Source organism: Primulina tabacum, chromosome 10 (genome assembly GCF_025594145.1).
Source record: "Primulina tabacum isolate GXHZ01 chromosome 10, ASM2559414v2, whole genome shotgun sequence".
Classification (NCBI taxonomy): Eukaryota; Viridiplantae; Streptophyta; class Magnoliopsida; order Lamiales; family Gesneriaceae; genus Primulina; species Primulina tabacum.
In genome coordinates, this window is record NC_134559.1 from 41459627 (window position 1) to 41482367 (window position 22741).

General features: G+C 44.6%; 24 non-coding genes and 3 pseudogenes across 24 annotated transcripts; all 27 read left to right on the forward strand.

Moving 5' to 3' along the window:
* The first annotated feature begins 1153 nt into the window (after positions 1-1153).
* Positions 1154-1271, forward strand: LOC142511866 (5S ribosomal RNA). The gene has a single exon (XR_012808784.1). It is a non-coding gene; the product is annotated as a 5S ribosomal RNA (ribosomal RNA).
* A 678-nt stretch (positions 1272-1949) lies between these two features.
* On the forward strand, positions 1950-2067 carry LOC142511877 (5S ribosomal RNA). Its single transcript, XR_012808785.1, has one exon. It is a non-coding gene; the product is annotated as a 5S ribosomal RNA (ribosomal RNA).
* Positions 2068-2748: 681 nt separating this feature from the next.
* On the forward strand, positions 2749-2866 carry LOC142511889 (5S ribosomal RNA). The gene has a single exon (XR_012808786.1). It is a non-coding gene; the product is annotated as a 5S ribosomal RNA (ribosomal RNA).
* Positions 2867-3546: 680 nt separating this feature from the next.
* On the forward strand, positions 3547-3665 carry LOC142506484 (5S ribosomal RNA). Its single transcript, XR_012804775.1, has one exon. It is a non-coding gene; the product is annotated as a 5S ribosomal RNA (ribosomal RNA).
* A 676-nt stretch (positions 3666-4341) lies between these two features.
* LOC142511900 (5S ribosomal RNA) lies at positions 4342-4459 on the forward strand. The gene has a single exon (XR_012808787.1). It is a non-coding gene; the product is annotated as a 5S ribosomal RNA (ribosomal RNA).
* A 675-nt stretch (positions 4460-5134) lies between these two features.
* On the forward strand, positions 5135-5245 carry LOC142512615 (5S ribosomal RNA; annotated as a pseudogene).
* A 672-nt stretch (positions 5246-5917) lies between these two features.
* Positions 5918-6036, forward strand: LOC142515915 (5S ribosomal RNA). The gene has a single exon (XR_012811736.1). It is a non-coding gene; the product is annotated as a 5S ribosomal RNA (ribosomal RNA).
* Positions 6037-6712: 676 nt separating this feature from the next.
* LOC142511912 (5S ribosomal RNA) lies at positions 6713-6830 on the forward strand. The gene has a single exon (XR_012808788.1). It is a non-coding gene; the product is annotated as a 5S ribosomal RNA (ribosomal RNA).
* Positions 6831-7501: 671 nt separating this feature from the next.
* Positions 7502-7618, forward strand: LOC142507590 (5S ribosomal RNA). Its single transcript, XR_012805844.1, has one exon. It is a non-coding gene; the product is annotated as a 5S ribosomal RNA (ribosomal RNA).
* Positions 7619-8306: 688 nt separating this feature from the next.
* On the forward strand, positions 8307-8424 carry LOC142512848 (5S ribosomal RNA; annotated as a pseudogene).
* A 690-nt stretch (positions 8425-9114) lies between these two features.
* On the forward strand, positions 9115-9235 carry LOC142516106 (5S ribosomal RNA). The gene has a single exon (XR_012811919.1). It is a non-coding gene; the product is annotated as a 5S ribosomal RNA (ribosomal RNA).
* An 813-nt stretch (positions 9236-10048) lies between these two features.
* LOC142509629 (5S ribosomal RNA) lies at positions 10049-10172 on the forward strand. The gene has a single exon (XR_012807795.1). It is a non-coding gene; the product is annotated as a 5S ribosomal RNA (ribosomal RNA).
* A 681-nt stretch (positions 10173-10853) lies between these two features.
* Positions 10854-10972, forward strand: LOC142514991 (5S ribosomal RNA). Its single transcript, XR_012810860.1, has one exon. It is a non-coding gene; the product is annotated as a 5S ribosomal RNA (ribosomal RNA).
* A 684-nt stretch (positions 10973-11656) lies between these two features.
* LOC142508262 (5S ribosomal RNA) lies at positions 11657-11776 on the forward strand. Its single transcript, XR_012806484.1, has one exon. It is a non-coding gene; the product is annotated as a 5S ribosomal RNA (ribosomal RNA).
* A 684-nt stretch (positions 11777-12460) lies between these two features.
* LOC142507384 (5S ribosomal RNA) lies at positions 12461-12581 on the forward strand. Its single transcript, XR_012805643.1, has one exon. It is a non-coding gene; the product is annotated as a 5S ribosomal RNA (ribosomal RNA).
* A 1055-nt stretch (positions 12582-13636) lies between these two features.
* On the forward strand, positions 13637-13757 carry LOC142508193 (5S ribosomal RNA). The gene has a single exon (XR_012806419.1). It is a non-coding gene; the product is annotated as a 5S ribosomal RNA (ribosomal RNA).
* Positions 13758-14436: 679 nt separating this feature from the next.
* On the forward strand, positions 14437-14555 carry LOC142514996 (5S ribosomal RNA). Its single transcript, XR_012810864.1, has one exon. It is a non-coding gene; the product is annotated as a 5S ribosomal RNA (ribosomal RNA).
* Positions 14556-15238: 683 nt separating this feature from the next.
* Positions 15239-15359, forward strand: LOC142506745 (5S ribosomal RNA). Its single transcript, XR_012805026.1, has one exon. It is a non-coding gene; the product is annotated as a 5S ribosomal RNA (ribosomal RNA).
* Positions 15360-16047: 688 nt separating this feature from the next.
* LOC142511203 (5S ribosomal RNA) lies at positions 16048-16166 on the forward strand (annotated as a pseudogene).
* A 679-nt stretch (positions 16167-16845) lies between these two features.
* On the forward strand, positions 16846-16963 carry LOC142513604 (5S ribosomal RNA). Its single transcript, XR_012809542.1, has one exon. It is a non-coding gene; the product is annotated as a 5S ribosomal RNA (ribosomal RNA).
* Positions 16964-17644: 681 nt separating this feature from the next.
* On the forward strand, positions 17645-17765 carry LOC142516297 (5S ribosomal RNA). Its single transcript, XR_012812099.1, has one exon. It is a non-coding gene; the product is annotated as a 5S ribosomal RNA (ribosomal RNA).
* Positions 17766-18297: 532 nt separating this feature from the next.
* LOC142514995 (5S ribosomal RNA) lies at positions 18298-18415 on the forward strand. Its single transcript, XR_012810863.1, has one exon. It is a non-coding gene; the product is annotated as a 5S ribosomal RNA (ribosomal RNA).
* A 684-nt stretch (positions 18416-19099) lies between these two features.
* Positions 19100-19218, forward strand: LOC142516614 (5S ribosomal RNA). Its single transcript, XR_012812400.1, has one exon. It is a non-coding gene; the product is annotated as a 5S ribosomal RNA (ribosomal RNA).
* A 682-nt stretch (positions 19219-19900) lies between these two features.
* On the forward strand, positions 19901-20019 carry LOC142515648 (5S ribosomal RNA). Its single transcript, XR_012811482.1, has one exon. It is a non-coding gene; the product is annotated as a 5S ribosomal RNA (ribosomal RNA).
* A 682-nt stretch (positions 20020-20701) lies between these two features.
* On the forward strand, positions 20702-20821 carry LOC142507168 (5S ribosomal RNA). The gene has a single exon (XR_012805430.1). It is a non-coding gene; the product is annotated as a 5S ribosomal RNA (ribosomal RNA).
* A 692-nt stretch (positions 20822-21513) lies between these two features.
* Positions 21514-21633, forward strand: LOC142513923 (5S ribosomal RNA). The gene has a single exon (XR_012809845.1). It is a non-coding gene; the product is annotated as a 5S ribosomal RNA (ribosomal RNA).
* A 663-nt stretch (positions 21634-22296) lies between these two features.
* On the forward strand, positions 22297-22414 carry LOC142506297 (5S ribosomal RNA). Its single transcript, XR_012804592.1, has one exon. It is a non-coding gene; the product is annotated as a 5S ribosomal RNA (ribosomal RNA).
* The last annotated feature ends 327 nt before the right edge of the window (positions 22415-22741 follow it).

Here is a 22741-nt window from a genome sequence, read left to right on the forward strand (position 1 = left end):
CACTAATGCACCGGATCCCATCAGAACTCCGAAGTTAAGCGTGCTTGGGCGAGAGCTCTACTAGGATGGGTGACACCTTGGGAAGTCCTCGTGTTGCACCCTTTTTCGTGTTTTCTATTTTTGATTACTTGTTGACGGACGATTTTCTGCTCAAATCATCTGAATCTCGATCGGGACCAAATAATACATGTGAAATCAGCGTAGCTCGGGTACTGCCTGATTTGGATAAAATTGTAGGCTAATTTTATTGTAAACGGGCAAACGGACGAGACTCATTACTCCGCAAAGTGCTCGCGAGATTTTAGCTAATTTTCTTCTCTAAGACCCTCTAATTTGCTATTTACCGCTTCTGTTAATGTTCTGTTTCCTCGAGAAATCCGTTTAGGAAGTTCGAAATTCGATTCCGGATCCATTTTATCGTATCCCAGGAATAATAATAGCTTTACATTCTTAGAAGTCCTCGTGTTGCACCCTTTTTCGTGTTTTTCTTTTGATTACTTGTTGACAGACGATTTTCGGCTCAAATCATCTGAATCTCGATCGGGACCAGATAAGACATGTGAAATGAAAGTAGCTCGGGCACTGCCGGATTTGGACAAAATTGTAGGCTAATTTGATTGTAAACGGGCAAACGGACGAGACTCATTACTACGCAATGAGCTGACGAGATTTTAGCCGAATTCCTTCTCTAAGACCCTCTAATTTGCGATTTACCGCTTCTGTTAAGCTTTCGTTTCCTCGAGAAATCCGCTTAGGAAGTTCGAAATTCGATTCCGGTTCCATTTTATCGTATCCAGGCATAATAATAGCTTTACATTCGTTATTTCCTTCTTCTTATTTTTTTTCTATTTTCTGGGAACATTTATCGATTTTTGTTGTCGTGAGCCGGTTCTGTGCGGAAGGGTATGACGCAGATTACTCCGGAGACGGTTAACTCATTAAAAACAATTATTTCGACTGTTTTATCCATAATTTACGTAAACGGTCGCGACACGAGGTCTTCCCAGGGAGGTCACCCATCCTAGCTCTGCCATCGCGCCAGAACGCTTAACTTCATGGTTATGATTGGGCGAGAGCAGTGCCGCGTGTTGTCCATCGCCGCCCGCTCCACACGTACTCGAGGGATATAAGAATAAACATCCCACTCAATGTCGGGTGCGATCATACCAGCACTAATGCACCGGATCCCATCAGAACTCCGAAGTTAAGCGTGCTTGGGCGAGAGCAGTACTAGGATGGGTGACCCCTGGGAAGTCCTCGTGTTGCACCCTTTTCGTGTTTTTCTATTTTGATTACTTGTTGACAGACGATTTTCGGCTCAAATCATCTGAATCTCGATCGGGACCAGATAAGACATGTGAAATGAAAGTAGCTCGGGCACTGCCGGATTTGGACAAAATTGTAGGCTAATTTGATTGTAAACGGGCAAACGGACGAGACTCATTACTACGCAATGAGCTGACGAGATTTTAGCCGAATTCCTTCTCTAAGACCCTCTAATTTGCGATTTACGCTTTGTTAAGCTTTCGTTTCCTCGAGAAATCCGCTTAGGAAGTTCGAAATTCGATTCCGGTTCCATTTTATCGTATCCCAGGCATAATAATAGCTTTACATTCGTTATTTCCTTCTTCTTATTTTTTTTCTATTTTCTGGGAACATTTATCGATTTTGTTGTCGTGAGCCGGTTCTGTGCGGAAGGGTATGACGCAGATTACTCCGGAGACGGTTAACTCATTAAAAACAATTATTTCGACTGTTTTATCCATAATTTACGTAAACGGTCGCGACACGAGGTCTTCCCAGGGAGGTCACCCATCCTAGCTCTGCCATCGCGCCAGAACGCTTAACTTCATGGTTATGATTGGGCGAGAGCAGTGCCGCGTGTTGTCCATCGCCGCCCGCTCCACACGTACTCGAGGGATATAAGAATAAACATCCCACTCAATGTCGGGTGCGATCATACCAGCACTAATGCACCGGATCCCATCAGAACTCCGAAGTTAAGCGTGCTTGGGCGAGAGCAGTACTAGGATGGGTGACCCCTGGGAAGTCCTCGTGTTGCACCCTTTTCGTGTTTTTCTATTTTTGATTACTTGTTGACAGACGATTTTCGGCTCAAATCATCTGAATCTCGATCGGGACCAGATAAGACATGTGAAATGAAAGTAGCTCGGGCACTGCCGGATTTGGACAAAATTGTAGGCTAATTTGATTGTAAACGGGCAAACGGACGAGACTCATTACTACGCAATGAGCTGACGAGATTTTAGCCGAATTCCTTCTCTAAGACCCTCTAATTTGCGATTTACCGCTTCTGTTAAGCTTTCGTTTCCTCGAGAAATCCGCTTAGGAAGTTCGAAATTCGATTCCGGTTCCATTTTATCGTATCCAGGCATAATAATAGCTTTACATTCGTTATTTCCTTCTTCTTATTTTTTTTCTATTTTCTGGGAACATTTATCGATTTTTGTTGTCGTGAGCCGGTTCTGTGCGGAAGGGTATGACGCAGATTACTCCGGAGACGGTTAACTCATTAAAAACAATTATTTCGACTGTTTTATCCATAATTTACGTAAACGGTCGCGACACGAGGTCTTCCCAGGGAGGTCACCCATCCTAGCTCTGCCATCGCGCCAGAACGCTTAACTTCATGGTTATGATTGGGCGAGAGCAGTGCCGCGTGTTGTCCATCGCCGCCCGCTCCACACGTACTCGAGGGATATAAGAATAAACATCCCACTCAATGTCGGGTGCGATCATACCAGCACTAATGCACCGGATCCCATCAGAACTCCGAAGTTAAGCGTGCTTGGGCGAGAGCAGTACTAGGATGGGTGACCCCTGGGAAGTCCTCGTGTTGCACCCTTTTCGTGTTTTTCTATTTTTGATTACTTGTTGACAGACGATTTTCGGCTCAAATCATCTGAATCTCGATCGGGACCAGATAAGACATGTGAAATGAAAGTAGCTCGGGCACTGCCGGATTTGGACAAAATTGTAGGCTAATTTGATTGTAAACGGGCAAACGGACGAGACTCATTACTACGCAATGAGCTGACGAGATTTTAGCCGAATTCCTTCTCTAAGACCCTCTAATTTGCGATTTACCGCTTCTGTTAAGCTTTCGTTTCCTCGAGAAATCCGCTTAGGAAGTTCGAAATTCGATTCCGGTTCCATTTTATCGTATCCAGGCATAATAATAGCTTTACATTCGTTATTTCCTTCTTCTTATTTTTTTTTATTTTCTGGGAACATTTATCGATTTTTGTTGTCGTGAGCCGGTTCTGTGCGGAAGGGTATGACGCAGATTACTCCGGAGACGGTTAACTCATTAAAAACAATTATTTCGACTGTTTTATCCATAATTTACGTAAACGGTCGCGACACGAGGTCTTCCCAGGGAGGTCACCCATCCTAGCTCTGCCATCGCGCCAGAACGCTTAACTTCATGGTTATGATTGGGCGAGAGCAGTGCCGCGTGTTGTCCATCGCCGCCCGCTCCACACGTACTCGAGGGATATAAGAATAAACATCCCACTCAATGTCGGGTGCGATCATACCAGCACTAATGCACCGGATCCCATCAGAACTCCGAAGTTAAGCGTGCTTGGGCGAGAGCAGTACTAGGATGGGTGACCCCCTGGGAAGTCCTCGTGTTGCACCCTTTTCGTGTTTTTCTATTTTGATTACTTGTTGACAGACGATTTCGGCTCAAATCATCTGAATCTCGATCGGGACCAGATAAGACATGTGAAATGAAAGTAGCTCGGGCACTGCCGGATTTGGACAAAATTGTAGGCTAATTTGATTGTAAACGGGCAAACGGACGAGACTCATTACTACGCAATGAGCTGACGAGATTTTAGCCGAATTCCTTCTCTAAGACCCTCTAATTTGCGATTTACCGCTTCTGTTAAGCTTTCGTTTCTCGAGAAATCCGCTTAGGAAGTTCGAAATTCGATTCCGGTTCCATTTTATCGTATAGGCATAATAATAGCTTTACATTCGTTATTTCCTTCTTCTTATTTTTTTTCTATTTTCTGGGAACATTTATCGATTTTTGTTGTCGTGAGCCGGTTCTGTGCGGAAGGGTATGACGCAGATTACTCCGGAGACGGTTAACTCATTAAAAACAATTATTTCGACTGTTTTATCCATAATTTACGTAAACGGTCGCGACACGAGGTCTTCCCAGGGAGGTCACCCATCCTAGCTCTGCCATCGCGCCAGAACGCTTAACTTCATGGTTATGATTGGGCGAGAGCAGTGCCGCGTGTTGTCCATCGCCGCCCGCTCCACACGTACTCGAGGGATATAAGAATAAACATCCCACTCAATGTCGGGTGCGATCATACCAGCACTAATGCACCGGATCCCATCAGAACTCCGAAGTTAAGCGTGCTTGGGCGAGAGCAGTACTAGGATGGGTGACCCCTGGGAAGTCCTCGTGTTGCACCCTTTTCGTGTTTTTCTATTTTGATTACTTGTTGACAGACGATTTCCGGCTCAAATCATCTGAATCTCGATCGGGACCAGACAAGACATGTGAAATGAAAGTAGCTCGGGCACTGCCGGATTTGGACAAAATTGTAGGCTAATTTGATTGTAAACGGGCAAACGGACGAGACTCATTACTACGCAATGAGCTGACGAGATTTTAGCCGAATTCCTTCTCTAAGACCCTCTAATTTGCGATTTACCGCTTCTGTTAAGCTTTCGTTTCCTCGAGAAATCCTTAGGAAGTTCGAAATTCGATTCCGGTTCCATTTTATCGTATCCAGGCATAATAATAGCTTTACATTCGTTATTTCCTTTTTTTTTTTTTTTTTTTCTGGGAACATTTATCGATTTTTGTTGTCGTGAGCCGGTTCTGTGCGGAAGGGTATGACGCAGATTACTCCGGAGACGGTTAACTCATTAAAAACAATTATTTCGACTGTTTTATCCATAATTTACGTAAACGGTCGCGACACGAGGTCTTCCCAGGGAGGTCACCCATCCTAGCTCTGCCATCGCGCAGAACGCTTAACTTCATGGTTATGATTGGGGGGCGAGAGCAGTGCCGCGTGTTGTCCATCGCCGCCCGCTCCACACGTACTCGAGGGATATAAGAATAAACATCCCACTCAATGTCGGGTGCGATCATACCAGCACTAATGCACCGGATCCATCAGAACTCCGAAGTTGTGTGGGCGAGAGCAGTACTAGGATGGGTGACCCCTGGGAAGTCCTCGTGTTGCACCCTTTTCGTGTTTTTCTATTTTGATTACTTGTTGACAGACGATTTTCGGCTCAAATCATCTGAATCTCGATCGGGACCAGATAAGACATGTGAAATGAAAGTAGCTCGGGCACTGCCGGATTTGGACAAAATTGTAGGCTAATTTGATTGTAAACGGGCAAACGGACGAGACTCATTACTACGCAATGAGCTGACGAGATTTTAGCCGAATTCCTTCTCTAAGACCCTCTAATTTGCGATTTACCGCTTCTGTTAAGCTTTCGTTTCCTCGAGAAATCCGCTTAGGAAGTTCGAAATTCGATTCGGTTCCATTTTATCGTATCCACAAATAATAGCTTTACATTCGTTATTTCCTTCTTTTTTTTTTCTATTTTCTGGGAACATTTATCGATTTGTGTTGTCGTGAGCCGGTTCTGTGCGGAAGGGTATGACGCAGATTACTCCGGAGACGGTTAACTCATTAAAAACAATTATTTCGACTGTTTTATCCATAATTTACGTAAACGGTCGCGACACGAGATGTTCCCAGGGAGGTCACCCATCCTAGCTCTGCAATCGCGCCAGAACGCTTAACTTCATGGTTATGATTGGGCGAGAGCAGTGCCGCGTGTTGTCCATCGCCGCCCGCTCCACACGTACTCGAGGGATATAAGAATAAACATCCCACTCAATGTCGGGTGCGATCATACCAGCACTAATGCACCGGATCCCATCAGAACTCCGAAGTTAAGCGTGCTTGGGCGAGCGAGAGTACTAGGATGGGTGACCCCTGGGAAGTCCTCGTGTTGCACCCTTTTCGTGTTTTTCTATTTTGATTACTTGTTGACAGACGATTTTCGGCTCAAATCATCTGAATCTCGATCGGGACCAGATAAGACATGTGAAATGAAAGTAGCTCGGGCACTGCCGGATTTGGACAAAATTGTAGGCTAATTTGATTGTAAACGGGCAAACGGACGAGACTCATTACTACGCAATGAGCTGACGAGATTTTAGCCGAATTCCTTCTCTAAGACCCTCTAATTTGCGATTTACCGCTTCTGTTAAGCTTTCGTTTCCTCGAGAAATCCGCTTAGGAAGTTCGAAATTCGATTCCGGTTCCATTTTATCGTATCCAGGCATAATAATAGCTTTACATTCGTTATTTCCTTCTTATTATTTTTTTCTATTTTCTGGGAACATTTATCGATTTTGTTGTCGTGAGCCGGTTCTGTGCGGAAGGGTATGACGCAGATTACTCCGGAGACGGTTAACTCATTAAAAACAATTATTTCGACTGTTTTATCCATAATTTACGTAAACGGTCGCGACACGAGGTCTTCCCAGGGAGGTCACCCATCTAGCTCTGCCATCGCGCAGAACGCTTAACTTCATGGTTATGATTGGGCGAGAGCAGTGCCGCGTGTTGTCCATCGCCGCCCGCTCCACACGTACTCGAGGGATATAAGAATAAACATCCCACTCAATGTCGGGTGCGATCATACCAGCACTAATGCACCGGATCCCATCAGAACTCCGAAGTTAAGCGTGCTTGGGCGAGAGCAGTACTAGGATGGGTGACCCCTGGGAAGTCCTCGTGTTGCACCCTTTTCGTGTTTTTCTATTTTTGATTACTTGTTGACAGACGATTTTCGGCTCAAATCATCTGAATCTCGATCGGGACCAGATAAGACATGTGAAATGAAAGTAGCTCGGGCACTGCCGGATTTGGACAAAATTGTAGGCTAATTTGATTGTAAACGGGCAAACGGACGAGACTCATTACTACGCAATGAGCTGACGAGATTTTAGCCGAATTCCTTCTCTAAGACCCTCTAATTTGCGATTTACCGCTTCTGTTAAGCTTTCGTTTCCTCGAGAAATCCGCTTAGGAAGTTCGAAATTCGATTCGGTTCCATTTTATCGTATCCCAGAATAATAGCTTTACATTCGTTATTTCCTTCTTCTTATTTTTTTTCTATTTTCTGGGAACATTTATCGATTTTTGTTGTCGTGAGCCGGTTCTGTGCGGAAGGGTATGACGCAGATTACCGGAGACGGTTAACTCATTAAAACAATTATTTCGACTGTTTATCCATAATTTACGTAAACGGTCGCGACACGAGGTCTTCCCAGGGAGGTCACCCATCCTACCTCTGCCATCGCGCCAGAACGCTTAACTTCATGGTTATGATTGGGCGAGAGCAGTGCCGCGTGTTGTCCATCGCCGCCCGCTCCAACGTACTCGAGGGATATAAGAATAAACATCCCACTCAATGTCGGTGCGATCATACCAGCACTAATGCACCGGATCCCATCAGAACTCGAAGTTAAGCGTGCTTGGGCGAGAGCAGTACTAGGATGGGTGACCCCTGGGAAGTCCTCGTGTTGCACCCTTTTCGTGTTTTCTATTTTTGATTACTTGTTGACAGACGATTTTCGGCTCAAATCATCTGAATCTCGATCGGGACCAGATAAGACATGTGAAATGAAAGTAGCTCGGGCACTGCCGGATTTGGACAAAATTGTAGGCTAATTTGATTGTAAACGGGCAAACGGACGAGACTCATTACTACGCAATGAGCTGACGAGATTTTAGCCGAATTCCTTCTCTAAGACCCTCTAATTTGCGATTTACCGCTTCTGTTAAGCTTTCGTTTCCTCGAGAAATCCGCTTAGGAAGTTCGAAATTCGATTCGGTTCCATTTTATCGTATCCCAGGCATAATAATAGCTTTACATTCGTTATTTCCTTCTTCTTATTTTTTTTCTATTTTCTGGGAACATTTATCGATTTTTGTTGTCGTGAGCCGGTTCTGTGCGGAAGGATATGACCAGATTACCCAGGAGACGGTTAACTCAATTAAAAACAATTATTATTCGACTGTTTTATCCATAATTACGTAAACGGTCGCGACACGAGAGTCTTCCCAGGGAGGTCAACCCATCCTACCTCTGCCATCCCCGCGCCAGAACCTCTAACTTCATGGTTACAATTGGGGCGAGAGCAGTGCCGCGTGTTTCCATCGCCGCCCGCTCCACACGTACATCGAGGGATATAAGAATAAACATCCACGCATAATGTCTGTTGCGATCATACAGCACTAATGCACCGGATCATATCAAACACTCCGAAGTTAAGCGTGCTTGGGCGAGAGCAAGTACTAGGATGGTGACCCCCTGGGAAGTCCTCGTGTGCAACCCTTTTCGTGTTTTTCTAATTCTGATTACTTGTTGACAGACGAGTTTTCGACTCAAAATATCTGAATCTCGATCGGACAAGATAAGACATGTGAAATGAACGGAACTATCGTGCGAACTGCCGGATTTTGAACAAAAATTCTAGGCTAATTGATTGTAAACGGGCAAACGGACGAGACTCATTACTACGCAGTGAGCTGACGAGATTTTAAGCCGAATTCCTTCTCTAAGACCTTCTATTTGGCGATTTAACCGCTTCTGTTAAGCTTTCGTTTTCTCGAGAAATCCGCTTAGGAAGTTCTAAATTTCGATTCGGTTCCATTTTATCGTATCCGAGGCATAATAATAGCTTTACATTCGTTATTTCCTTTCTTCTAATTTTTTTCTATTTCTGGGAACATTTATCGATTTTTGTTGTTGTGAGCCGGTTCTGTGCGGAAGGGTATGACGCAGATTACTTCGGAGACGGTTAACTGATTAAAAACAATTATTTCGACTGTTTTATCCATAATTTACGTAAACGGTCGCGATACGAGGTCTTCCCAGGGAGGTCACCCATCCTAGCTATGCCATCGCGCTAGAACGCTTAACTTCATGGTTATGATTGGGCGAGAGCAGTGCCGCGTGTTGTCCATCGCCGCCCCGCTCCACACGTACTCGAGGGAGATAAGAATAAACATCCCACTCAATGTCGGGTGCGATCATACCAGCACTAATGCACCAGATCCCATCAGAACTCCGAAGTTAAGCGTGCTTGGGCGAAAGCGCAGTACTAGGATGGGAGACCCCCTGGGAAGTCCTCGTGTTGCACCCCTTTTTGTGTTTTTTCTATTTTTTATTATTTGTTGACAGACGATTTTCGGCTCAAATCATCTGAATCTCGATCGGGACCAGATAAGACATGTTAAATGAAAGTAGCTCGGACACTGCCGGATTTGGACAAAATTGTAGGCTAATTTGATTGTAAACATCGAGAAATTCGCTTAGGAAGTTCGAAATTCGATTCTGGTTCCATTTTATCGTATCCCAAGAATGATAATAGCTTTACATTTGTTATTTCTTCTTCTTATTTTTTTTTCTATTTTCTGGGAACATTTATCGATTTTTGTTGTCGTGAGCCGGTTCTGTGCGGAAGGGTATGGCGCAGATTACACCGGAGACGGTTAACTCATTAAACAATTATTTCGACTGTTTTATGTCCGTATTTCACGTAAAAGATCGCGGACACGAGGGTCCTTCCCAATGAGGTCACCATCCTACCTCTGCCATCCGCGCCCGAACGCTTAACTTCATGGTTATGATGGGCGATGAGCTGTGCCGCGTGTTGTCCATCGCCGCACCCGCTCCAAACGTACTCGAGGGATATAAGGATAAACATCCCCACTCAATGTCGGGTGCGATCATACCAGCAACTAATGGCACCGGATCCCATCAGAGGAAACGGTCGCGGACACGCAGGTCTTCCCAGGGAGGTCACCCATCCTAGCTCTGCCATCCGCGCCAGAACGCTGAACTTCTATGGTTATGGATTGGGCAGAGAGCATGTGCCGCGTGTTTGTCCATCGGGTGCCGCCCGGACTTCCACACGTACACGAGGGATATAAGAATAAACATCCCACTCAATGTCGGGTGCGATCATACCAGCACTAATGCATCGGATCCCATCAGAACTCCGAAGTTAAGCGTGCTTGGGGCGAAAGTGCAGTACTAGGATGGGTGAGACCCCCTGGGAAGTTCTCGTGTTGCACCCCTTTTCGTGTTTTCTATTTTTGATTACTTGTTGACAGACGATTTTCGGCTCAAATCATCTGAATCTCGATCGGGACCAGATAAAACATGTGAAATGAAGTAGCTCGGGCACTGCCGGCTTTGGACAAAATTGTAGGCTAATTTGATTGTAAACGGCAAACGGACGAGACTCATTACTACGCAATGAGCTGACGAGATTTTAGCCGAATTCCATCTCTAAGACACTCTAATTTGCGATTTACCGCTTCTGTTAAGCTTTCGTTTCCTCGGGAAATCCGCTTAGGAAGTTTGAAATTCGATTCCGGTTCCATTTTATCGTATCCCAAACATAATAATTGCTGTACATTTGTTATTTCCTTCTTCTTATTTTTTTTTCTATTTTCTGGGAACATTTATCGATTTTTGTTGTCGTGAGCCGGTTCTGTGCGGAAGGGTATGACGCAGATTACTCCGGAGACGGTGAACTCATTAAAAACAATTATTTCGACTGTTTTATCCATAATTTACGTAAACGGTCGCGACACGAGGTCTTCCCAGGGAGGTCACCCATCCTAGCTCTGCCATCGCGACAGAACGCTTAACTTCATGGTTATGATTGGGCGAGAGCAGTGCCGCGTGTTGTCCATCGCCGCCAGCTCCACACGTACTCGAGGGATATAAGAATAAACAACCCACTCAATGTCGGGAACGATCATACCAGCACTAAAGCACCGGATCCCATCAGAACTCCGTAGTTAAGCGTGCTTGGGTGAGAGCAGTACTAGGATGGGTGACCCCCTGGGAAGTCCTCGTGTTGCACCCCTTTTCGTGTTTTTCTATTTCTTATTACTTGTTGACCAGACGAGTTTCGGCTCACATCATCTGAATCTCGATCGGGACCAGATAAGACATGTGAAATGAAAGTAGCTCAGGCACTGCCGGATTTGGACAAAATTCTAGGCTAATTTGATTGTAAACGGGCAAACGGACGAGACTCATTACTACGCAATGAGCTGACGAGATTTTAGCCGAATTCCTTCTCTAAGACCCTCTAATTTGCGATTTACCGCTTCTGTTAAGCTTTCGTTTTCTCGAGAAATCCGCTTAGGAAGTTCGAAATCGATTCCGGTTCAATTTTATCGTATCCGAGGCATAATATAGCTTTACATTCGTTTATTTCCTTCTTCTTATTTTTTTTCTATTTTCTGGGAACATTTATAGATTTTTGTTGTCGTGAGCCGGTTCTGTGCGGAAAGGGTATGACGCAGATTACTCCGGAGACGGTGAACTCATTAAAACAATTATTTCGAACTGTTTTATCCATAATTTACGTAAACGGTCGCGACACGAGGTCTTCCCAGGGAGGTCACCCATCCTAGCTCTGCCATCGCGTCAGAACGCTTAACTTCATGGTTATGATTGGGCGAGAGCAGTGCCGCGTGTTGTCCATCGCCGCCCGCTCCACACGTACTCGAGGGATATAAGAATAAACATCCCACTCAATGTCAGGTGCGATCATACCAGCACTAATGCACCGGATCCCATCAGAACTCCGAAGTTAAGCGTGCTTGGGCGAAAGCGCAGTACTAGGATGGGTGGCCCCTGGGAAGTCCTCGTGTTGCACCCTTTTCGGGTTTTTCTATTTTTGATTACTTGTTGACAGACGAGTTTTCGGCTCAAATCATCTGAATCTCGATCGGGACCAGATAAGACATGTGAAATGAAAGTACCTCGGGCACTGCCGGATTTGTGACAAAATTGTAGGCTAATTTGATTGTAAACGGGCAAACGGACGAGACTCATTACTACGCAATGAGCTGACGAGATTTTAGCCGAATTCCTTCTCTAAGACCCTCTAATTTGCGATTTACCGCTTCTGTTAAGCTTTCGTTTTCTCGAGAAATCCGCTTAGGAAGTTCGAAATTCGATTCCGGTTCCATTTTATCGTAGCCGAGGCATAATAATAGCTTTACATTCGTTATTTCCTTCCTTTTATTTTTTTTCTATTTTCTGGGAACATTTATCGATTTTTGTTGTCGTGAGCCGGTTCTGTGCGGAAGGGTATGACGCAAATTACTCCGGAGACGAATAACTCATTAAAAACAATTATTTCGACTGTTTTATCCATAATTTACGTAAAAGGTCGCGACACGAGGTCTTCCCAGGGAGGTCACCCATCCTAGCTCTGCCATCGCGCCAGAACGCTTACCTTCATGGTTATGATTGGGCGAGAGCAGTGCCACGTGTTGTCCATCGCCGTCCGCTCCACACGTACTCGAGGGATATAAGAATAAACATCCCACTCAATGTCGAGTGCGATCATACCAGCACTAATGCACCGGATCCCATCAGAACTCCGAAGTTAAGCGTGCTTGGGCGAAAGCGCAGTACTAGGATCGGTGACCACCTGGGAAGTCCTCGTGTTGCACCCCTTTTCGTGTTTTTCTATTTTGATTACTTGTTGACGGACGATTTTCTGCTCAAAATCATCTGAATCTCGATCGGGACAAAATAAGACATGTGAAATCAGCGTAGCTCGGGTACTGCCTGATTTGGACAAAATTGTAGGCTAATTTTATTGTAAACGGGCAACGGACGAGACTCATTACTCCGCAAGTGCTCGCGAGATTTTAGCTAAATTTCTTCTCTAAGACCCTCTAAGTTGCGATTTACAACTTCGTTAATGTTTTGTTCCTCAAAAAATCCGTTTAGGAAGTTCGAAATTCGATTCCGGATCCATTTTATCGTATCCCAGGAATAATAATAGCTTTACATTCATAGAAGTCCTCGTGTTGCACCCCTTTTCGTGTTTTTCTATTTTGATTACTTGTTGACAGACGATTTTCGGCTCAAATCATCTGAATCTCGATCGGGACCAGATAAGACATGTGAAATGAAGTAGCTTGGGCACTACCGTATTTGGACAAAATTGTAGGCTAATATTATTGTAAACGGGCAAACGGACGAGACTCATTACTACGCAATGAGCTGACGAGATTTTATCCGAATTTCTTCTCTAAGACCCTCTAATTTTGCGATTTACCGCTTCTGTTAAGCTTTCGTTTCCCTCGAGAAATCCGCTTAGGAAGTTCGAAATTCGATTCCGGTTCCATTTTATCGTATCCCAGGCATAATAACAGCTTTACATTCGTTATTTCCTTCTTCTTATTTTTTTTTCTATTTTCTGGGAACATTTATCGATTTTTGTTGTCGTGAGCCGGTTTTGGGCGGAAGGGTATGACGCAGATTACTCCGGAGACGGTGAACTCATTAAAAACAATTATTTCGACTGTTTTATCCATAATTTACGTAAACGGTCGCGACACGAGGTCTTCCCAGTGAGGTCACCCATCCTAGCTCTGCCATCGCGCCAGAACGCTTAACTTCATGGTTATGATTGGGCGAGAGCAGTGCCCGGTGTGGTCCATCGCCGGCCCGCTCCACACGTACACGAGGGATATAAGAATAAACATCCCACTCAATGTCGGGTGGCGATCATACCAGCACTAATGCATCGGATCCCATCAGAACTCCGAAGTTAAGCGTGCTTGGGCGAAAGTGCAGTACTAGGATGGGTGACCCCCTGGGAAGTTCTCGTGGTGCACCCCTTTTCGTGTTTTTCTATTTTTGATTACTTGTTGCAGACGATTTTCGGCTCAAATCATCTGAATCTCGATCGGGACCAGATAAAACATGTGAAATGAAAGTAGCTCGGGCACTGCCGGATTTGGACAAAATTGTAGGCTAATTTGATTGTAAACGGGCAACGGACGAGACTCATTACTACGCAATGAGTTGACGAGATTTTATCCGAATTCCTTCTCTAAGACCCTCTAATCTGCGATTTACCCGCTTCTGTTAAGCTTTCGTTTCCTCGAGAAATGCGCTTAGAAAGTTCGAATTCGATTCGGTTCCACTTTATCGTATCCCAAGCATAATAATAGCTTTACATTCGTTATTTCCTTCTTATTATTTTTTTTTCTATTTCTGGGAACATTTATTCATTTTGTTGTCGTGAGTCGGTTCTGTGTGGAAGGGTATGACGCAGATTACTCCGAGACGGTCAACTCATTAAAAAACAATATTTCGACTATTTTATCCATAAATTACGTAAACGGTCGCGACACGAGGTCTTCCCAGGGAGGTCACCCATCATAGCTCTGCCATCGCGCCAGAACGCTTAACTTCATGGTTATGATTGGGCGAGAGCAGTGCCGCATGTTGTCCATCGCCGCCCGCTATCCACACGTACTCGAGGGATATAAGAATAAACATCCACTCAATGTCGGGAGCGATCATACCACCACTAATGCACCGGATCCCATCAGAACTCCGAAGTTAAGCATGCTTGGGCGAGAGCAGTACTAGGATGGGTGACCCCCTGGGAAGTCCTCGTGTTGCACCCCTTTTCGTGTTTTTCTATTTCTGATTACTTGTTGACAGACGAGTTTCGGTTCAAATCATCTGAATCTCGATCGGACCAGATAGACATGTGAAATGAAAGTAGCTCGGGCACTGCCGGATTTGGACAAAAATTGTAGGCTAATTTGATTGTAAACGGGCAAACGGACGAGACTCATTACTACGCAATGAGCTGACGAGATTTTAGCCGAATTCTTCTCTAAGACCCTCTAATTTACGATTTACCGCTTCTGTTAAGCTTTGTTTCCTCGAAAAATCCGCCTAGGAAGTTCGAAATTCGATTCCGATTCCATTTTATCGTATCCAAGGCATAATAATAGCTTTACATTCGTTATTTCCTTCTTCTTATTTTTTTTTCTTTTTTCTGGGATTATTTATCGATTTTTGTTGTTGTGAGCCGGTTCTGTGCGGAAGGGTATGACGCAGATTACTCTGGAGACGGTGAACTCATTAAAAACAATTATTTTGAACTGTTTTATCCATAATTTACGTAAACGGTCGCGACAACGAGGTCTTCCAAGGGAGGTCACCCATCCTAGCTCTGCCATCGCGTCAGAACAGCTTAACTTCATGGTTATGATTGGGCGCGAGCATTGCCGCGTGTTGTCCATCGCCGCCCGCTCCACACTACTCGAGGGATATAAGAATAAACATCCCACTCAATGTCGGGTGCGATCATACCAGCACTAATGCACCGGATCCCATCAGAACTCCGAAGTTAAGCGTGCTTGGGCGAAAGCGCAGTACTAGGATGTGTGACCCCCTGGGAAGTTCTCGTGTTGCACCTTTTTTCGTGTTTTTTCTATTTTTGATTACTTGTTGACAGACGATTTTCGGCTCAATCATCTGCATCTCGATCGAGACCATATAGACATGTGAAATGAAAGTAGCTCGGGAAATGCCGGATTTGGACAAAATTGTAGGCTAATTTGATTGTAAACGGCAAACGGACGAGACTCATTACTACGCAATGAGCTGACGAGATTTTAGCCGAATTCCATCTCTAAGACACTCTAATTTGCGATTTACCGCTATCTGTTAAGCTTTCGTTTCCTCGGGAAATCCGCTTAGGAAGTTTGAAATTCGATTCCGGTTCCATTTTATCGTATCCCAAACATAATAATTGCTGTACATTTGTTATTTCCTTCTTCTTATTTTTTTTTCTATTTCTGGGAACATTTATCGATTTTTGTTGTCGTGAGCCGGTTCTGTGCGGAAGGGTATGACGTAGATTGCTCCGGAGACGGTCAAACTCATTAAAAACAATTATTTCAACTGTTTTATCCATAATTTACGTAAACGGTCGCGACCAAGCACGATGGTCTTCCCAGGGAGGTCACCCCATCCTACCTCTGCCATCGAGCCAGAACGCTTAAACTTCATGTTATGATTGGCGAGAGCAGTGCCGCGTGTTGTCCATCGCCGCCCGCTCCACAAGTACTCGTGGGATATAAGAATAAACATCCCACTAATGTCGGGTGCGATCATACCAGCACTAACTGCACCGGATCCAATCAGAACTCCGAAGTTAAGGTGCTTGGGCGAGACGCAGTACTAGGATGGGTGACCCCTGGGAAGTCCTCGTGTTGCACCCTTTTTCGTGTTTTTCTATTTTTGATTACTTGTTGACAGACGATTTTCGGCTCAAATCATCTGAATCTCGATCGGGACCAGATAAGACATGTGAAATGAAAGTAGCTCGGGCACTGCCGGATTTGGACAAAATTGTAGGCTAATTTGATTGTAAACGGGCAAACGGACGAGACTCATTACTACGCAATGAGCTGACGAGATTTTATCCGAATTTCTTCTCTAGACCCTCTAATTTGCGATTTACCGCTTTTGTAAGCTTTCGTTTCCCGAGAAATCGTTAGGAAGTTCGAAAATTCGATTCCGGTTCCTTTTATCGTTTCCCAGGCATAATAACAGGCTTTACATTCGTTATTTTCTTCTTCTTATTTTTTTTCTATTTTCTGGGAACATTTATCGATTTTTGTTGTCGTGAGCCGGTTTTGGGCGGAAGGGTATGACGCAGATTACTCCGGAGACGGTGAACTCATTAAAAACTATTATTTCGACTGTTTTATCCATAATTTACATAAACGGTCGCGATACGAGGTGTTTCTAGGGAGGTCACCCATCCTAGCTATGCCATCGCGCCAGAACGCTTAACTTCATGGTTATGATTGGGCGAGAGATGGGCCGCGTGTTGTCCATCGCCGCCCGCTTCGCACGTACTCGAGGGATATAAGAATAAACATCCCACTCAATGTCGAGTGCGATCATACCAGCACTAATGCACCGGATCCCATCAGAACTCCGAAGTTAAGCGTGCTTGGGCGAGAGCAGTACTAGGATGGGTGACCCCTGGGAAGTCCTCGTGTTGCACCCTTTTCGTGTTTTTCTATTTTTGATTACTTGTTGACAGACGATTTTCGGCTCAAATCATCTGAATCTCGATCGGGACCAGATAAGACATGTGAAATGAAAGTAGCTCGGGCACTGCCGGATTTGGACAAAATTGTAGGCTAATTTGATTGTAAACGGGCAAACGGACGAGACTCATTACTACGCAATGAGCTGACGAGATTTTAGCCGAATTCCTTCTCTAAGACCCTCTAATTTGCGATTTACCGCTTCTGTTAAGCTTTCGTTTCCTCGAGAAATCCGCTTAGGAAGTTCGAAATTCGATTCCGGTTCCATTTTATCGTATCCAGGCATAATAATAGCTTTACATTCGTTATTTCCTTCTTCTTATTTTTTTTCTATTTTCTGGGAACATTTATCGATTTTTGTTGTCGTGAGCCGGTTCTGTGCGGAAGGGTATGACGCAGATTACTCCGGAGACGGTTAACTCATTAAAAACAATTATTTCGACTGTTTTATCCATAATTTACGTAAACGGTCGCGACACGAGGTCTTCCCAGGGAGGTCACCCATCCTAGCTCTGCCATCGCGCCAGAACGCTTAACTTCATGGTTATGATTGGGCGAGAGATGGGCCGCGTGTTGTCCATCGCCGCCCGCTTCGCACGTACTCGAGGGATATAAGAATAAACATCCCACTCAATGTCGAGTGCGATCATACCAGCACTAATGCACCGGATCCCATCAGAACTCCAAAGTTAAGCGTGCTTGGGCGAAAGTGCAGTACTAGGATGGGTGACCCCCTGGGAAGTCCTCGTGTTGCACCCCTTTTCGTGTTTTTCTATTTTTGATTACTTGTTGACACACGATTTTCGGCTCAAATCATCTGAATCTCGATCGGGACCAGATAAAACATGTGAAATGAAAGTAGCTCGGGCACTGCCGGATTTGGACAAAATTGTAGGCTAATTTGATTGTAAACGGGAAAACGGAGGAGACTCATTACTACGCAATGAGCTGACGAGATTTTATCCGAATTCCTTCTCTAAGACCCTCTAATTTGCGATTTGCCGCTTCTGTTAAGCTTTCATTTCCTCGAGAAATCCGCTTAGAAAGTTCGAAATTCGATTCCGGTTCCATTTTATCGTATCCTAAGCCTAATAATAGCTTTACATTCGTTATTTCTTTTTCTTATTTTTTTCTATTTTCTGGGAACATTTATTCATTTTTGTTGTCGTGAGCCGGTTCTGTGCGGAAGGGTATGACGCAGATTACTCCGGAGATTACTCTGTGCGGAAGGGTATGCCGCCCGCTCCACACGTACTCGAGGGATATAAGAATAAACATCCCACTCAATGTCGGGTGCGATCATACCAGCACTAATGCACCGGATCCCATCAGAACTCCGAAGTTAAGGTGCTTGGGCGAGAGCAGTATTAGGATGGGTAACCTCCTGGGAAGTCCTCGTGTTGCACCCCTTTTCGTGTTTTTCTATTTTTGATTACTTGTTGACATACGATTTTCGGTTCAAATCATCTGAATCTCGATCGGGACCAGATAAGACATGTGAAATGAAAGTAGCTCGGGCAATGCCGGATTTGGACAAAATTGTAGGCTAATTTGATTGTAAACGGTCAAACGGACGAGAATCATTACTACGCAATGAGCTGACGAGATTTTAGCCGAATTCCTAATCTAAGACCCTTTAATTTGCGATTTACCGCTTCTGTTAAGCTTTCGTTTCCTCGATAAATCCGCTTAGAAAGTTTGAAATTCGATTCCGGTTCCATTTTATCGTATCCCAAACATAATAATTGCTTTACATTCGTTATTTCCTTCTTCTTATTTTTTTTTCTATTTTCTGGGAACATTTATCGATTTTTGTTGTCGTGAGCCGGTTCTGTGCGGAAGGGTGTGACGCAGATTACTCTGGAGACGGTTAACTCATTAAAAACAATTATTTCGACTGTTTTATCCATAATTTACGTAAACGGTCGCGACACGAGGTCTTCCCAGGGAGGTCACCCATCCTAGCTCTGCCATCGCGCCAGAACGCTTAACTTCATGGTTCTGATTGGGCGAGAACAGTGCCGCGTGTTGTCCATCGCCGCCCGCTCCACACGTACTCGAGGGATATAAGAATAAACATCCCACTCAATGTCGGGTGCGATCATACCAGTACTAATGCACCGGATCCCATCAGAACTCCGAAATTAAGCGTGCTTTGGCGAGAGCAGTACTAGGATGGGTGACCCATTGGGAAGTCCTCGTGTTGCACCCTTTTTCGTGTATTTCTATTTTTGATTACTTGTTGACAGACGATTTTCGGCTCAAATCATCTGAATCTCGATCGGGACTAGATAAGACATGTGAAATGAAAGTAGCTCGGGCACTGCCGGATTTGGACAAAATTGTAGGCTAATTTGATTGTAAACGGGCAAACGGACGAGACTCATTACTACGCAATGAGCTGACGAGATTTTAGCCGAATTCCTTCTCTAAGACCCTCTAATTTGAGATTTACCGCTTCTGTTAAGCTTTCGTTTCCTCGAGAAATCCGCTTAGGAAGTTCGAAATTCGATTCTGGTTCCATTTTATCGTATCCTAAGAATAATAATAGCTTTACATTCGTTATTTCCTTCTTCTTATTTTTTTTTATTTTCTGGGAACATTTATCGATTTTTGTTGTCGTGAGCCGGTTCTGTGCGGAAGGGTATGACGCAGATTACTCCGGAGACGGTCAACTCATTAAAAACAATTATTTCGATAGTTTTATCTATAATTTACGTAAACGGTAGCGACACGAGGTCTTCCCAGGGAGGTCACCCATTCTACCTCTGCCATCGAGCCAGAACGCTTAACTTCATGGTTATGATTGGGAGAGAGCAGTGCCGCGTGTTGTCCATCGCCGCCCGCTCCACACGTATTCGAGGGATATAAGAATAAACATCCCATTCAATGTCGGGTGCGATCATACCAGCACTAATGCACCGGATCCCATTAGAACTACGAAGTTAAGCGTGCTTGGGTGAGAGCAGTACTAAGATGGGTGACCCTCTGGGAAGTCCTCGTGTTGCACCCTTTTTCGTGTTTTTCTATTTCTGATTACTTGTTGACAGACGAGTTTCGGCTCAAATCATCTGAATCTCGATCGGGACCAGATAAGACATCTGAAATGAAAGTAGCTCGGGCACTGCCGGATTTGGACAAAATTGTAGGCTAATTTGATTGTAAACGGGCAAACGGACGAGACTCATTACTACGCAATGAGCTGGCGAGATTTTAGCCGAATTCCTTCTCTAAGACCCTCTAATTTGCGATTTACCGCTTCTGTTCAGCTTTCGTTTTCTCGAGAAATCCGCTTAGGAAGTTCGAAATTCGATTCCGGTTCCATTTTATCGTATCTGAGGCATAATAATAGCTTTACATTCGTTATTTACTTCTTCTTATTTTTTTTCTATTTTCTGGGAACATTTATCGATTTTTGTTGTCGTGAGCCGGTTCTGTGCTGAAGGGTATGACGCAGATTACTCCGGAGACGGTTAACTCATTAAAAACAATTATTTCGACGTGTTTATCCATAATTTACATAAACGGTCGCGATACGAGGTCTTCCCAGGGAGGTCACCCATCCTAGCTCTGCCATCGCGCCAGAACGCTTAACTTCTTGGTTATGATTGGGCGAGAGCAGTGCGCGTGTTGTACCAGCGCCGGCCGCTCCACACGTACTCGAGGATATAAGAATAAACATCCCACTCAATGTCGGGTGCGATCATACCAGCACTAATGCACCGGATCCCATCAGAACTCCGAAGTTAAGCGTGCTTGGGCGAAAGCGCAGTACTAGGATGGGTGACCCCCTGGGAATTCCTCGTGTGCACCCTTTTCGTGTTTTTCTATTTTTGCTTACTTGTTGACAGACGATTTTCGGCTCAAATCATCTCAATCTCTATCGGGACCAGATAACACATGTTAAATGAAAGTAGCTCGGGCACTGCGGATTTGAACAAAATTGTAGGCTAATTTGATTGTAAACGGGCAAACGGACGAGACTCATTACTACTACGCAAATGAGCTGACGAGATTTTATCCGAAGTTTTCTTCTCTAAGACCCTCTAATTTGCGATTTACCGCTTCTGGTAGCTTTCGTTTCCGTCGAGAGGAAATCCAGCCTTAGGAAGTTCGAAATTCGATTCTGGTTCCATTTTATCGTATCCCAGGCATAATAACAGCTTACATTCGTTATTTCCTTCTTCTTATTTTTTTTCTATTTTCTGGGAACATTTATCGATTTTTGTTGTCGTGAGCCGGGTTCTGTGCGGACAGGGTATGACGCAGATACTCCGGAGACGGTGACACTCATTAAAACAATTTATTTGCACTGTTTTAATCCCTAATTTACGTAAACGTCGCGACTACGAGGTCTTCACCAGGGAGGTCACCCATCCTAGCTCTGCCATCGCGCAGAACGCTTAACTTCATGGTTATGATTGGGCGAGAGCAGTGCCGCGTGTTGTCCATCGCCGCCCGCTCCACACTCTCGAGGGATAAAAGAATAAACATCCCACTCAATGTCGGGTGCGATCATACCAGCACTAATGCACCGGATCCCATCAGAACTCCGAAGTTAAGCGTGCTTGGGCGAAGCGCAGTACTAGGATGGGTGACCCCCTGGGAAGTCCTCGTGTTGCACCCCTTTTCGTGTTTTTCTATTTTTGATTACTTGTTGACAGACGATTTTCGGCTCAAATCATCTGAATCTCGATCGGACCAGATAACACATGTAATGAAAGTAGCTCGGGCACTGCCGATTTGGACAAAATTGTAGGCTAATTTGATTGTAAACGGGCAAACGGACGAGACTCATTACTACGCAATGAGCTGACGAGATTTTATCCGAATTCTTCTCTAAGACCCTCTAATTTGCGATACCGCTTCTGTTAAGCTTTCGTTTCCTCGAGAAATCCGCTTAGGAAGTTCGAAATTCGATTTGGTTCCATTTTATCGTTTAGACAGGCATAATAACAGCTTACATTCGTTATTCCTTCTTCTTATTTTTTTCTATTTTCTGGGAACATTTATCGATTTTGTTGTCGTGAGCCGGTTCTGTGGGAAGGGTATGACGTAGATACTCCGGAGACGGTCAACTCATTAAAAACAATTATTTCACTGTTTTATCCATAATTTACGTAAAGGTCGCGACACGAGGTTTCCCAGGGAGGTCACCCATCCTACCTTGCCATCGAGCCAAGAACGTAACTTCATGGTTATGATTGGGCGAGAGCAGTGCCGGTGGTCCATCGCCGCCCGCTCCACAAGTACTCGTGGGATATAAGAATAAACATCCCACTTCAATGTCGGGTGCGATCATACCAGCACTAATGCACCGGATCCCATCAGAACTCCGAAGTTAAGCGTGCTTGGGCGAAGTGCAGTACTAGGATGGGTGACCCCCTGGGAAGTCCTCGTTGCACCCTTTTCGTGTTTTTCTATTTGATTACTTGTTGACAGACGATTTCGGCTCAAATCATCTGAATCTCGATCGGGACAGATAAACACATGTGAAATGAAAGTAGCTCGGGCACTGCCGGATTTGACACAAATTGTAGGCTAATTTGATTGTAAACAAGGGCAAACGGACGAGACTCATTACTACGCAATGAGCTGACGAGATTTTATCCGAATTTCCTTCTCTAAGACCCTCTAATTTGCGATTTACCGCTTCTGTTAAGCTTTCGTTTCCTCGAGAAATCCGCTTAGGAAGTTCGAAATTCGATTCTGGTTCATTTTATCGTATCCCAGGC